Source organism: Narcine bancroftii, chromosome 2 (genome assembly GCF_036971445.1).
Source record: "Narcine bancroftii isolate sNarBan1 chromosome 2, sNarBan1.hap1, whole genome shotgun sequence".
Classification (NCBI taxonomy): domain Eukaryota; kingdom Metazoa; phylum Chordata; class Chondrichthyes; order Torpediniformes; family Narcinidae; genus Narcine; species Narcine bancroftii.
In genome coordinates this window covers 305,266,833-305,280,630 of record NC_091470.1, presented here as the reverse complement: position 1 = coordinate 305,280,630, position 13,798 = coordinate 305,266,833, and positions in this window count along the sequence as shown.

Here is a 13,798-nt window from a genome sequence, read left to right as displayed (position 1 = left end):
TGGGGAATCAGATGCGAGGAAACAGAGTTGGTCAATCAGAGGAGGGGAATCAGAGGTGGGGAATCAAAGGTGATGAATCACAGATGGGGAATCAGAAGCGGGGAATCAGAGGTGTGGAATCAGAGGCGGGAAATCAGAGACAGGGAATCAGAGTTGGTGAATCAGAGGAGTGGATTCAGAGGCAGGGAATCAGAGGTGATGAATCACAGATGGGGAATCAGAAGCGGGGAATCAGAGGTGTGGAATCAGAGGCGGGAAATCAGAGATGGGGAATCAGAGGCGAGGAATCAGAGATGGAAAATCAGAGGTAGAGAATCAGAGTTGTGGAATCAGAGGTGGGGAATCAGAGGCGTGGAATCAGAGGTGGGGAATCAGAGGTGATGAATCAGAGTTGGGGAATCAGATGCGGGGAAACAGAGGTGGGGAATCAGAGGCGGTGAATCAGAAGCAGAGAATCAGAGGTGGGGAATCAGAGACCGGGAATCAGAAGCGGGGAATCAGAGGTGGGGAATCAGAGGCCGGGAATCAGAGGTGGGGAATCAGAGATGGGGAATCAGAGGCGGGGAATCAGAGGTGATGAATCTAAGGCATTGAATCAGAGGTGGGGAATCAGAGTTGGGGAATCAGAGGCGGGGAATCAGAGGCGGGGAATCAGAGGTGGGGAATCAGATGCGAGGAAACAGAGTTGGTGAATCAGAGGAGGGGAATCAGAGGTGGGGAATCAGAGGTGATGAATCACAGATGGGGAATCAGAAGCGGGGAATCAGAGACAGGGAATCAGAGGTGGGGAATCAGAGGCAGAGAATCAGAGGCAGGGAATCAGAGTTGGGGAATCAAAGGTAGGGATCCGAGGTTGGGAATCAGAGGTGGTGAATCAGAGATGGGGAATCAGAGGATGGGAATCAGTGGCGGTCAATCTGAGGCGGGGAATCAGAGGTGATGAATCAGATATGGGGAATCAGAGGCGGGGAATCAGAGGCGGGGATTCAGAGGCAGGAATCAGAGGCGGGGAATCAGAGGCCAGGAATCAGAGGCGGGGAATCAGAGGCGGGGAATCAGAGGCAGGGAATCAGAGGCTGGGAATCAGAGGCCGGGAATCAGTGCCGGGGAATCAGAGGCGTGGAATCAGAGTTGCGGAATCAATGGCGGGCAATCAGAAATGGTGAATCGGAGGCGGGGAATCAGAGATGGGGAATCAGAGATGGGGAATGAGAGGTGGGGCATTGGAGGCGGGGAATCAGAATTGGGGAATCAGAGATGGGGTATCAGAGATGGGGAATCAGAGGCGGGGAATCAGAGTTGGGGAATCAGAGATGGGGATTCAGAGGAGGGGAATCAGTGTTGTGGAATCAGAGGATGGGAATCAGAAGCGGGGAATCAGAGTTGGGGAATCAGATGTGGGGAATCAGAGGCAGGGAATCAGATGCAGTGAATCAAAGTTGGGGAATCAGAGGCGGGGAATCAGAGGTGGGGAATCAGAGGTGATGAAACAGAGATGGGGAATCAGAGACTCGAAATCAGATGTGGGAAATCAGAGTCGGGGAATCAGAGGCGGGGAATCAGAGCCGGGGAATCAGAGGCGGGGAATCAGAGGCGGGGAATCACAGGCAGGGAATCAGATGCGGGGAATCAGAGTTGGGGAATCAGAGGCGGGGAATCAGAGGTGGGGAATCAGAGGCAGGGAATCAGAGATGGGGAATCAGAGATGGGGAATGAGAGGTGGGGCATCGGAGGCGGGGAATCAGAATTGGGGAATCAGAGGCGGGGAATCAGAGGCGGGGAATCAGAGATGGGGAATCAGAGATGGGGAATGAGAGGTGGGGCATCTGAGGCGGGGAATCAGAATTGGGGAATCAGAGATGGGGAATCAGAGATGGGGAATCAGAGGCGGGGAATCAGAGTTGGGGAATCAGAGGCGGGGAATCAGAGATGGGGAATCAGAGATGGGGAATGAGAGGTGGGGCATCGGAGGCGGGGAATCAGAATTGGGGAATCAGAGATGGGGAATCAGAGATGGGGAATCAGAGGCGGGGAATCAGAGTTGGGGAATCAGAGATGGGGATTCAGAGGAGGGGAATCAGTGTTGTGGAATCAGAGGATGGGAATCAGAAGCGGGGAATCAGAGTTGGGGAATCAGATGCGGGGAATCAGAGGCAGGGAATCAGATGCAGGGAATCAAAGTTGGGGAATCAGAGGCGGGGAATCAGAGGTGGGGAATCCGAGATGGGGAATCAGAGGCAGGGAATCAGATGTGGGAAATCAGAGTCGGGGAATCACAGGCGGGGAATCAGGGGCGGGGATTCAGAGGTGGGGAATCAGAGGACGGGAATCAGAGATGGGGAATCAGAGGCAGGGAATCAGAGGCAGGGAATCAGAGGCAGAGAATCAGAGGCACAGATTCAGAGGCAGGGAATCAGAGGCGGGGAATCAGAGGCAGGGAATCAGATGCGGGGAATAGAGTTGGGGAATCAGAGGCGGGGAATCAGAGGTGGGGAATCAGAAGTGATGAATCTAAGATGGGGAATCAGAGACAGGGAATCAGAGGCAGGGTATCAGAGGCAGGGAATCAGAGGCGGGGAGTCAGAGGCCGGGAATCAGAGGCGCAGAATCAAAGTTGGGGAATCAGAGATGGGGAATCAGAGGTGGGAAATCAGAGGCGGGGAATCAGAGGCGGTGAATCAGAGGCAGGGAATCAGAGGCGGAGAATCAGAGTCCGGGAATCAGAGGCGGGGAATCAGTGGCGGGGAATCAGAGTTGGGGAATCAGAGGCGGGGAATCAGAGATTGGGAATCAGAGGCAGGGAATCAGAGATGGGGAATCAGAGATGGGGAATGAGAGGTGGGTCATCAGAGGCGGTGAATCAGAGTTGGTGTATCAGATGCGAAGAATCAGAGGCGGGGAATGAGATGCAATGAATCAAATTTGGGGAATCAGAGGGGGGGAATCAGAGGTGGGGAATCAGAGGTGATGAATCAGAAATGGGGAATCAGCGGCAGGGAATCAGAGGCGGGGAATCGGAGGCTGGGAATCAGAGGCGGGAAATCAGAGACGGGGAATCAGAGTTGGGGAATCAGAGGCGGGGAATCACAGATGGGGAATCAGAGGCGAGGAATCAGAAATGGGGAGTCAGAGTTGGGGAATGAGAGGTGGAGAATCAGAGTTGTGGAATCAGAGGGAAAGAATTAGAGGCGGGGAATCAGAGTTCGGGAATCAGAGGCGGGGAATCAGAGATTGGGAATCAGAGGTGAGGAATCAGAGATGGGGATTAAGAGATGGGGAATGAGAGGTGTGGAATCAGAGGCGGGGAATCAGAGTTGGGGAATCAGAGATGGGGAATCAGAGGTGGAGAATCAGAGTTGTGGAATCAGAGATGGGGAATCAGAGGCGTGGAATCAGAGATGGGGAATCAGATGCGGGGAAACAGAGGCGGGGAATCAGAGGCGGTGAATCAGAAGCAGAGAATCAGAGGCGGGGAATCAGAGGCCGGGAATCAGATGCGGGGAATCAGAGGCGAGGAATCAGAGGCGGGGAATCAGAGGTGGGGAATCAGAGGTGGGGAATCAGACATGGGGAATCAGAGACTGGGAATCAGAGGCAGGGAATCAGATGCGGGGAATCAGAGGCAGGGAATCAGATGCAGGGAATCAAAGTTGGGGAATCAGAGGCGGGGAATCAGAGGTGGGGAATCAGAGGTGATGAATCTAAGGCATGGAATCAGAGGTGGGGAATCAGAGTTGGGGAATCAGAGGCGGGGAATCAGAGGCGGGGAATCAGAGGTGGGGAATCAGATGCGAGGAAACAGAGTTGGTGAATCAGAGGAGGGGAATCAGAGGTGGGGAATCAGAGGTGATGAATCACAGATGGGGAATCAGAAGCGGGGAATCAGAGGTGTGGAATCAGAGGCCGGAAATCAGAGACAGGGAATCAGAGTTGGTGAATCAGAGGAGGGGAATCAGAGGCAGGGAATCAGAGGTGATGAATCACAGATGGGGAATCAGAAGCGGGGAATCAGAGGTGTGGAATCAGAGGTGGGAAATCAGAGATGGGGAATCAGAGGCGAGGAATCAGAGATGGGGAATCAGAGGTAGAGAATCAGAGTTGTGGAATCAGAGGTGGGGAATCAGAGGCGTGGAATCAGAGGTGGGGAATCAGAGGTGATGAATCAGAGATGGGGAATCAGATGCGGGGAAACAGAGGTGGGGAATCAGAGGCGGTGTATCAGAAGCAGAGAATCAGAGGTGGGGAATCAGAGGCCGGGAATCAGAAGCGGGGAATCAGAGGCGGGGAATCAGAGGCCGGGAATCAGAGTTGGGGAATCAGAGATGGGGAATCAGAGGCGGGGAATCAGAGGTGATGAATCTAAGGCATGGAATCAGAGGTGGGGAATCAGAGTTGGGGAATCAGAGGCGGGGAATCAGAGGCGGGGAATCAGAGGTTGGGAATCAGATGCGAGGAAACTGAGTTGGTGAATCAGAGGAGGGGAATAAGAGGTGGGGAATCAGAGGTGATGAATCACAGATGGGGAATCAGAAGCGGGGAATCAGTGGTGTGGAATCAGAGGCGGGAAATCAGAGTCGGGGAATCAGATGCGGGGAATCAGAGTTGGGGAATCAGAGGCGGGGAATCAGAGGCGGGGAATCACAGGCAGGGAATCAGATGCGGGGAATCAGAGTTGGGGAATCAGAGGCGGGGAATCAGAGTTGGGGAATCAGAGGCGGGGAATCAGAGGCGGGGAATCACAGGCAGGGAATCAGATGCGGGGAATCAGAGTTGGGGAATCAGAGGCGGGGAATCAGAGTTGGGGAATCAGAGATGATGAATCTAAGATGGGGAATCAGAGGCAGGGAATCAGAGGCAGGGAATCAGAGGCAGGGAAACAGAGGCGGGGAGTCAGAGGCCGGGAATCAGAGGCGCGGAATCAGAGTTGGGGAATCAGAGATGGGGAATCGGAGGTGGGAAATCAGAGGCGGGGAATCAGAGGCGGTGAATCAGAGGCAGGGAATCAGAGGCGGAGAATCAGAGGCTGGGAATCAGAGGCGGGGAATCAGTGGCGGGGAATCAGAGTTGGGGAATCAGAGGCGGGGAATCAGAGATGCGGAATCAGAGATGGGGAATGAGAGGTGGGTCATCAGAAGCGGTGAATCAGAGTTGGTGTATCAGATGCGGGAAATCGGAGGCGGGGAATGAGATGCAATGAATCAAATTTGGGTAATCAGAAGGGGGGAATCAGAGGTGGGGAATCAGAGGTGATGAATCAGAAATGGGAAATCAGCGGCAGGGAATCAGAGGCGGGGAATCAGAGGCTGGGAATCAGAGGCGGGAAATCAGAGACGGGGAATCAGAGTTGGGTAATCAGAGGCGGGGAATCAGAGATGGGGAATCAGAGGCGAGGAATCAGAGATGGGGAGTCAGAGATGGGGAATGAGAGGTGGAGAATCAGAGTTGTGGAATCAGAGGCAAAGAATTAGAGGCGGGGAATCAGAGTTGGGGAATCAGAGGCGGGGAATCAGAGGCGAGGAATCAGAGATGGGGAGTCAGAGATGGGGAATGAGAGGTGGGGAATCAGAGGCGAGGAATCAGAGTTGGGGAATCAGACATGGGGAATCAGAGGTGGAGAATCAGAGTTGTGGAATCAGAGGTGGGGAATCAGAGGCGTGGAATCAGAAGCAGAGAATCAGAGGCGGGGAATCAGAGGCCGCGAATCAGAAGCGGGGAATCAGAGGCGAGGAATCAGAGTTGGGGAATCAATGGCGGGGAATCAGAAATGGGGAATCAGAGGCGGGGAATCAGAGATGGGGAATCAGAGATGGGGAATGAGAGGTGGGGCATCGGATGCGGGGAATCAGAATTGGGGAATCAGAGATGGGGAATCAGAGATGGGGAATCAGAGGCAGGGAATCAGAGTTGGGGAATCAGATGCGGGGAATCAGAGGCAGGGAATCAGATGCAGGGAATCAAAGTTGGGGAATCAGAGGCGGGGAAACAGAGGTGGGGAATCAGAGATGGGGAATCAGAGGCAGGGAATCAGATGTGGGAAATCAGAGTCGGGGAACCACAGGCGGGGATTCAGAGGCGGGGATTCAGAGGTGGGGAATCAGAGGTGGGGAATCAGAGATGGGGAATCAGAGGCAGGGAATCAGAGGCAGGGAATCAGAGGCAGAAAATCAGAGGCACAGATTCAGAGGCAGGGAATCAGAGGCGGGGAATCAGAGGCAGGGAATCAGATGCGGGGAATAGAGTTGAGGAATCAGAGGCGGGGAATCAGAGGTGGGGAATCAGAAGTGATGAATCTAAGATGGGGAATCAGAGGCAGGGAATCAGAGGCAGGGAATCAGAGGCGGGGAGTCAGAGGCCGGGAATCAGAGGCGCAGAATCAAAGTTGGGGAATCAGAGATGGGGAATCAGAGTTGGGAAATCAGAGGCGGGGAATCAGAGGCGGTGAATCAGAGGCAGGGAATCAGAGGCGGAGAATCAGAGGCCGGGAATCAGAGGCGGGGAATCAGTGGCGGGGAATCAGAGTTGGGGAATCAGAGGTGGGGAATCAGAGATTGGGAATCAGAGGCAGGGAATCAGAGATGGGGAATCAGAGATGGGGAATGAGAGGTGGGTCATCAGAGGCGGTGAATCAGAGTTGGTGTATCAGATGCGGGGAATCAGAGGCGGGGAATGAGATGCAATGAATCAAATTTGGGGAATCAGAGGGGGGGAATCAGAGGTGGGGAATCAGAGGTGATGAATCAGAAATGGGGAATCATCGGCAGGGAATCAGAGGCGGGGAATCAGAGGCTGGGAATCAGAGGCGGGAAATCAGAGATGGGGAATCAGAGTTGGGGAATCAGAGGCGGGGAATCAGAGATGGGGAATCAGAGGCGAGGAATCAGAAATGGGGAGTCAGAGATGGGGAATGAGAGGTGGAGAATCAGAGTTGTGGAATCAGAGGGAAAGAATTAGAGGCGGGGAATCAGAGTTCGGGAATCAGAGGCGGGGAATCAGAGATTGGGAATCAGAGGCGAGGAAACAGAGGCGGGGAATCAGAGGCGGTGAATCAGAAGCAGAGAATCAGAGGCGGGGAATCAGAGGCCGGGAATCAGATGCGGGGAATCAGAGGCGAGGAATCAGAGGCGGGAAATCAGAGGTGGGGAATCAGAGGTGGGGAATCAGACATGGGGAATCAGAGACTGGGAATCAGAGGCAGGGAATCAGATGCGGGGAATCAGAATTGGGGAATCAGAGGCAGAAATCAGAGGTGGGGAATGAGAGGTGGTGAATCAGAGATGGGGAATCAGAGGCGGTCAATCAGAGGTGGGGAATCAGAGGTGATGAATCAGATATGGGGAATCAGAGGCGGGGAATCAGAGGCGGGGATTCAGAGGTAGGAATCAGAGGCGGGGAATCAGAGGCCAGGAATCAGAGGCAGGGAATCAGAGGCGGGGAATCAGAGGCAGGGAATCAGAGGCTGGGAATCAGAGGCCGGGAATCAGTGCCGGGGAATCAGAGGCGTGGAATCAGAGTTGGGGAATCAATGGCGGGCAATCAGAAATGGTGAATCAGAGGCGGGGAATCAGAGATGGGGAATCAGAGATGGGGAATGAGAGGTGGGGCATTGGAGGCGGGGAATCAGAATTGGGGAATCAGAGATGGGGTATCAGAGATGGGGAATCAGAGGCGGGGAATCAGAGTTGGGGAATCAGAGATGGGGATTCAGAGGAGGGGAATCAGTGTTGTGGAATCAGAGGATGGGAATCAGAAGCGGGGAATCAGAGTTGGGGAATCAGATGCGGGGAATCAGAGGCAGGGAATCAGATGCAGTGAATCAAAGTTGGGGAATCAGAGGCGGGGAATCAGAGGTGGGGAATCAGAGGTGATGAAACAGAGATGGGGAATCAGAGTCTGGAAATCAGATGTGGGAAATCAGAGTCGGGGAATCAGAGGCGGGGAATCAGAGCCGGGGAATCAGAGGCGGGGAATCAGAGGCGGGGAATCACAGGCAGGGAATCAGATGCGGGGAATCAGAGTTGGGGAATCAGAGGCGGGGAATCAGAGGTGGGGAATCAGAGATGATGAATCAAAGATGGGGAATCAGAGGCAGGGAATCAGAGGCAGGGAATCAGATGCAGGGAATCAGAGGCGGGGAGTCAGAGGCCGGGAATCAGAGGCGCGGAATCAGAGTTGGGGAATCAGAGATGGGGAATCAGAGGTGGGAAATCAGAGGCGGGGAATCAGAGGCGGTGAATCAGAGGCAGGGAATCAGAGGCGGAGAATTAGAGGCTGGGAATCAGAGGCGGGGAATCAGTGGCGGGGAATCAGAGTTGGGGAATCAGAGGCGGGGAATCAGAGATGGGGAATCAGAGATGGGGAATGAGAGGTGGGTCATCAGAAGCGGTGAATCAGAGTTGGTGTATCAGATGCGGGGAATCGGAGGCGGGGAATGAGATGCAATGAATCAAATTTGGGTAATCAGAGGGGGGGAATCAGAGGTGGGGAATCAGAGGTGATGAATCAGAAATGGGGAATCAGCGGCAGGGAATCAGAGGCGGGGAATCAGAGGCTGGGAATCAGAGGCGGGAAATCAGAGACGGGGAATCAGAGTTGGGGAATCAGAGGCGGGGAATCAGAGATGGGGAATCAGAGGCGAGGAATCAGAGATGGGGAGTCAGAGATGGGGAATGAGAGGTGGAGAATCAGAGTTGTGGAATCAGAGGCAAAGAATTAGAGGCGGGGAATCAGAGTTGGGGAATCAGAGGCGGGGAATCAGAGGCGAGGAATCAGAGATGGGGAGTCAGAGATGGGGAATGAGAGGTGGGGAATCAGAGGCGAGGAATCAGAGTTGGGGAATCAGAGATGGGGAATCAGAGGTGGAGAATCAGAGTTGTGGAATCAGAGGTGGGGAATCAGAGGCGTGGAATCAGAAGCAGAGAATCAGAGGCGGGGAATCAGAGGCCGCGAATCAGAAGCGGGGAATCAGAGGCGAGGAATCAGAGTTGGGGAATCAATGGCGGGGAATCAGAAATGGGGAATCAGAGGCGGGGAATCAGAGATGGGGAATCAGAGATGGGGAATGAGAGGTGGGGCATCGGAGGCGGGGAATCAGAATTGGGGAATCAGAGATGGGGAATCAGAGATGGGGAATCAGAGGCGGGGAATCAGAGTTGGGGAATCAGAGATGGGGATTCAGAGGAGGGGAATCAGTGTTGTGGAATCAGAGGATGGGAATCAGAAGCGGGGAATCAGAGTTGGGGAATCAGATGCGGGGAATCAGAGGCAGGGAATCAGATGCAGGGAATCAAAGTTGGGGAATCAGAGGCGGGGAATCAGAGGTGGGGAATCAGAGATGGGGAATCAGAGGCAGGGAATCAGATGTGGGAAATCAGAGTCGGGGAATCACAGGCGGGGAATCAGAGGCGTGGATTCAGAGGTGGGGAATCAGAGGTGGGGAATCAGAGATGGGGAATCAGAGGCAGGGAATCAGAGGCAGGGAATCAGAGGCAGAAAATCAGAGGCACAGATTCAGAGGCAGGGAATCAGAGGCGGGGAATCAGAGGCAGGGAATCAGATGCGGGGAATAGAGTTGGGGAATCAGAGGCGGGGAATCAGAGGTGGGGAATCAGAAGTGATGAATCTAAGATGGGGAATCAGAGGCAGGGAATCAGAGGCAGGGAATCAGAGGCAGGGAATCAGAGGCGGGGAGTCAGAGGCCGGGAATCAGAGGCGCAGAATCAAAGTTGGGGAATCAGAGATGGGGAATCAGAGTTGGGAAATCGGAGGCGGGGAATCAGAGGCAGTGAATCAGAGGCAGGGAATCAGAGGCGGAGAATCAGAGGCCGGTAATCAGAGGCGGGGAATCAGTGGCGGGGAATCAGAGTTGGGGAATCAGAGGCGGGGAATCAGAGATTGGGAATCAGAGGCAGGGAATCAGAGATGGGGAATCAGAGATGGGGAATGAGAGGTGGGTCATCAGAGGCGGTGAATCAGAGATGGTGTATCAGATGCGGGGAATCAGAGGCGGGGAATGAGATGCAATGAATCAAATTTGGGGAATCAGAGGGGGGGAATCAGAGGTGGGGAATCAGAGGTGATGAATCAGAAATGGGGAATCAGCGGCAGGGAATCAGAGGCGGGGAATCAGAGGCTGGGAATCAGAGGCGGGAAATCAGAGACGGGGAATCAGAGTTGGGGAATCAGAGGCGGGGAATCAGAGATGGGGAATCGGAGGCGAGGAATCAGAAATGGGGAGTCAGAGATGGGGAATGAGAGGTGGAGAATCAGAGTTGTGGAATCAGAGGGAAAGAATTAGAGGCGGGGAATCAGAGTTCGGGAATCAGAGGCGGGGAATCAGAGATTGGGAATCAGAGGCTAGGAATCAGAGATGGGGATTCAGAGATGGGGAATGAGAGGTGGGGAATCAGAGGCGGGGAATCAGAGTTGGGGAATCAGAGATGGGGAATCAGAGGTGGAGAATCAGAGTTGTGGAATCAGAGGTGGGGAATCAGAGGCGTGGAATCTGAGATGGGGAATCAGATGCGGGGAAACAGAGGCGGGGAATCAGAGGCGGTGAATCAGAAGCAGAGAATCAGAGGCGGGGAATCAGAGGCCGGGAATCAGATGCGGGGAATCAGAGGCGAGGAATCAGAGGCGGGGAATCAGAGGTGGGGAATCAGAGGTGGGGAATCAGACATGGGGAATCAGAGACTGGGAATCAGAGGCAGGGAATCAGATGCGGGGAATCAGAATTGGGGAATCAGAGGCAGAAATCAGAGGTGGGGAATGATAGGTGGTGAATCAGAGATGGGGAATCAGAGGCGGGGAATCAGAGGTGATGAATCTAAGGCATGGAATCAGAGGTGGGGAATCAGAGTGGGGGATTCAGAGGTGGGGAATCAGAGGCGGGGAATCAGAGGTGGGGAATCAGATGCGAGGAATCAGAGTTGGGGAATCAGAGGCGAGGAATCAGAGGCGGGGAATCAGAGGTGGGGAATCAGAGGTGGGGAATCAGACATGGGGAATCAGAGACTGGGAATCAGAGGCAGGGAATCAGATGCGGGGAATCAGAATTGGGGAATCAGAGGCGGAAATCAGAGGTGGGGAATGAGAGGTGGTGAATCAGAGATGGGGAATCAGAGGCGGGGAATCAGAGGTGATGAATCTAAGGCATGGAATCAGAGGTGGGGAATCAGAGTTGGGGAATCAGAGGTGGGGAATCAGAGGCGGGGAATCAGAGGTGGGGAATCAGATGCGAGGAATCAGAGTTGGGGAATCAGAGGAGGGGAATCAGAGGTGGGGAATCAGAGGTGATGAATCAGAGATGGGGAATCAGAAGAGGGGAATCAGAGGTGTGGAATCAGAGGCAGAGAATCAGAGGCAGGGAATCAGAGTTGGGGAATCAGAGGCGGGGAATCAGAGATGGGGAAATCAGAGGCAGGGAATCAGAGTTGGAGAATCAGAGATGGGGATTCAAAGGTGGGGAATCAGAGTTGGAGAATCAGAGATGGGGATTCAGAGGTGGGGAATCAGAGTTGTGGAATCAGAGGTGGGGAATCAGAGACTGGGAATCAGAGGCAGGGAATCAGATGCGGGGAATCAGAGGCAGGGAATCAGATGCAGGGAATCAAAGTTGGGGAATCAGAGGCGGGGAATCAGAGGTGGGGAATCAGAGGTGATGAATCTAAGGCATGGAATCAGAGGTGGGGAATCAGAGTTGGGGAATCAGAGGCGGGGAATCAGAGGCGGGGAATCAGAGGTGGGGAATCAGATGCGAGGAAACAGAGTTGGTCAATAAGAGGAGGGGAATCAGAGGTGGGGAATCAAAGGTGATGAATCACAGATGGGGAATCAGAAGCGGGGAATCAGAGGTGTGGAATCAGAGGCGGGAAATCAGAGATGGGGAATCAGAGGCGAGGAATCAGAGATGGAAAATCAGAGGTAGAGAATCAGAGTTGTGGAATCAGAGGTGGGGAATCAGAGGCGTGGAATCAGATGTGGGGAATCAGAGGTGATGAATCAGAGTTGGGGAATCAGATGCGGGGAAACAGAGGTGGGGAATCAGAGGCGGTGAATCAGAAGCAGAGAATCAGAGGTGGGGAATCAGAGACCGGGAATCAGAAGAGGGGAATCAGAGGCGGGGAATCAGAGGCCGGGAATCAGAGGTGGGGAATCAGAGATGGGGAATCAGAGGCGGGGAATCAGAGGTGATGAATCTAAGGCATGGAATCAGAGGTGGGGAATCAGAGTTGGGGAATCAGAGGCGGGGAATCAGAGGCGGGGAATCAGAGGTGGGGAATCAGATGCGAGGAAACAGAGTTGGTGAATCAGAGGAGGGGAATCAGAGGTTGGGAATCAGAGGTGATGAATCACAGATGGGAATCAGAAGCGGGGAATCAGAGGTGTGGAATCAGAGGCGGGAAATCATAGACAGGGAATCAGAGGTGGGGAATCAGAGGCAGAGAATCAGAGGCAGGGAATCAGAGTTGGGGAATCAAAGGTAGGGATCCGAGGTGGGGAATCAGAGGTGGTGAATCAGAGATGGGGAATCAGAGGATGGGAATAAGTGGCGGTCAATCTGAGGCGGGGAATCAGAGGTGATGAATCAGATATGGGGAATCAGAGGCGGGGAATCAGAGGCGGGGATTCAGAGGCAGGAATCAGAGGCGGGGAATCAGAGGCCAGGAATCAGAGGCGGGGAATCAGAGGCGGGGAATCAGAGGCAGGGAATCAGAGGCTGGGAATCAGAGGCCGGGAATCAGTGCCGGGGAATCAGAGGCGTGGAATCAGAGTTGCGGAATCAATGGCGGGCAATCAGAAATGGTGAATCGGAGGCGGGGAATCAGAGATGGGGAATCAGAGATGGGGAATGAGAGGTGGGGCATTGGAGGCGGGGAATCAGAATTGGGGAATCAGAGATGGGGTATCAGAGATGGGGAATCAGAGGCCGGGAATCAGAGTTGGGGAATCAGAGATGGGGATTCAGAGGAGGGGAATCAGTGTTGTGGAATCAGAGGATGGGAATCAGAAGCGGGGAATCAGAGTTGGGGAATCAGATGCGGGGAATCAGAGGCAGGGAATCAGATGCAGTGAATCAAAGTTGGGGAATCAGAGGTGGGGAATCAGAGGTGGGAATCAGAGTTGGGGAATCAAAGTCAGGAAATCTGAGGCGGGTTATCAGAGGGGGGAAATGAGATGTGGGAAATGAGATGCAGAGAAAGAGGCACGGAAATAGAGGCAGGGAAAGAGAGGCAGGGTACCAGAGGCGGGGAATCAGAGGCGGGGAATCAGAGGCGGGGAATCAGAGACACAGAAAGAGAGGCGTGGAATCAGAGGTGTGGAATCAGAGCCGGCGAATCTGAGCCGGGAAATCAGAAGCAGAGCAACAGAGGCGGTGAAACATGGGTGCGGAATCGGAAGCGGGGAATCAGAGGTGGGGAATCAGAGGCAGGGAATCGGAGGCAGGGAATCTGAGTCGGGTTATCAGAGGGGGGAAATGAGATGTGGGAAACGAGATGCAGAGAAAGCGGCACGGAAATAGAGGCAGGGAAAGAGAGGCAGGGTATCAGAGGCGGGGAATCAGAGGCGGGGAATCAGAGGCGGGGAATCAGAAGCGGGGAATCAGAGGTGGGGAATCAGAGGCAGGGAAAGAGAGGCAGGTTATCAGAGGCGGGGAATCAGAGGCAGGGAATCAGAGATGGGGAGTCAGAGATGGGGAATTAGAGGTGGAGAATCAGAGTTGTGGAATCAGAGGCAAAGAATTAGAGGCGGGGAATCAGAGTTGGGGAATCAGAGGCGGGGAATCAGAGGCGAGGAATCA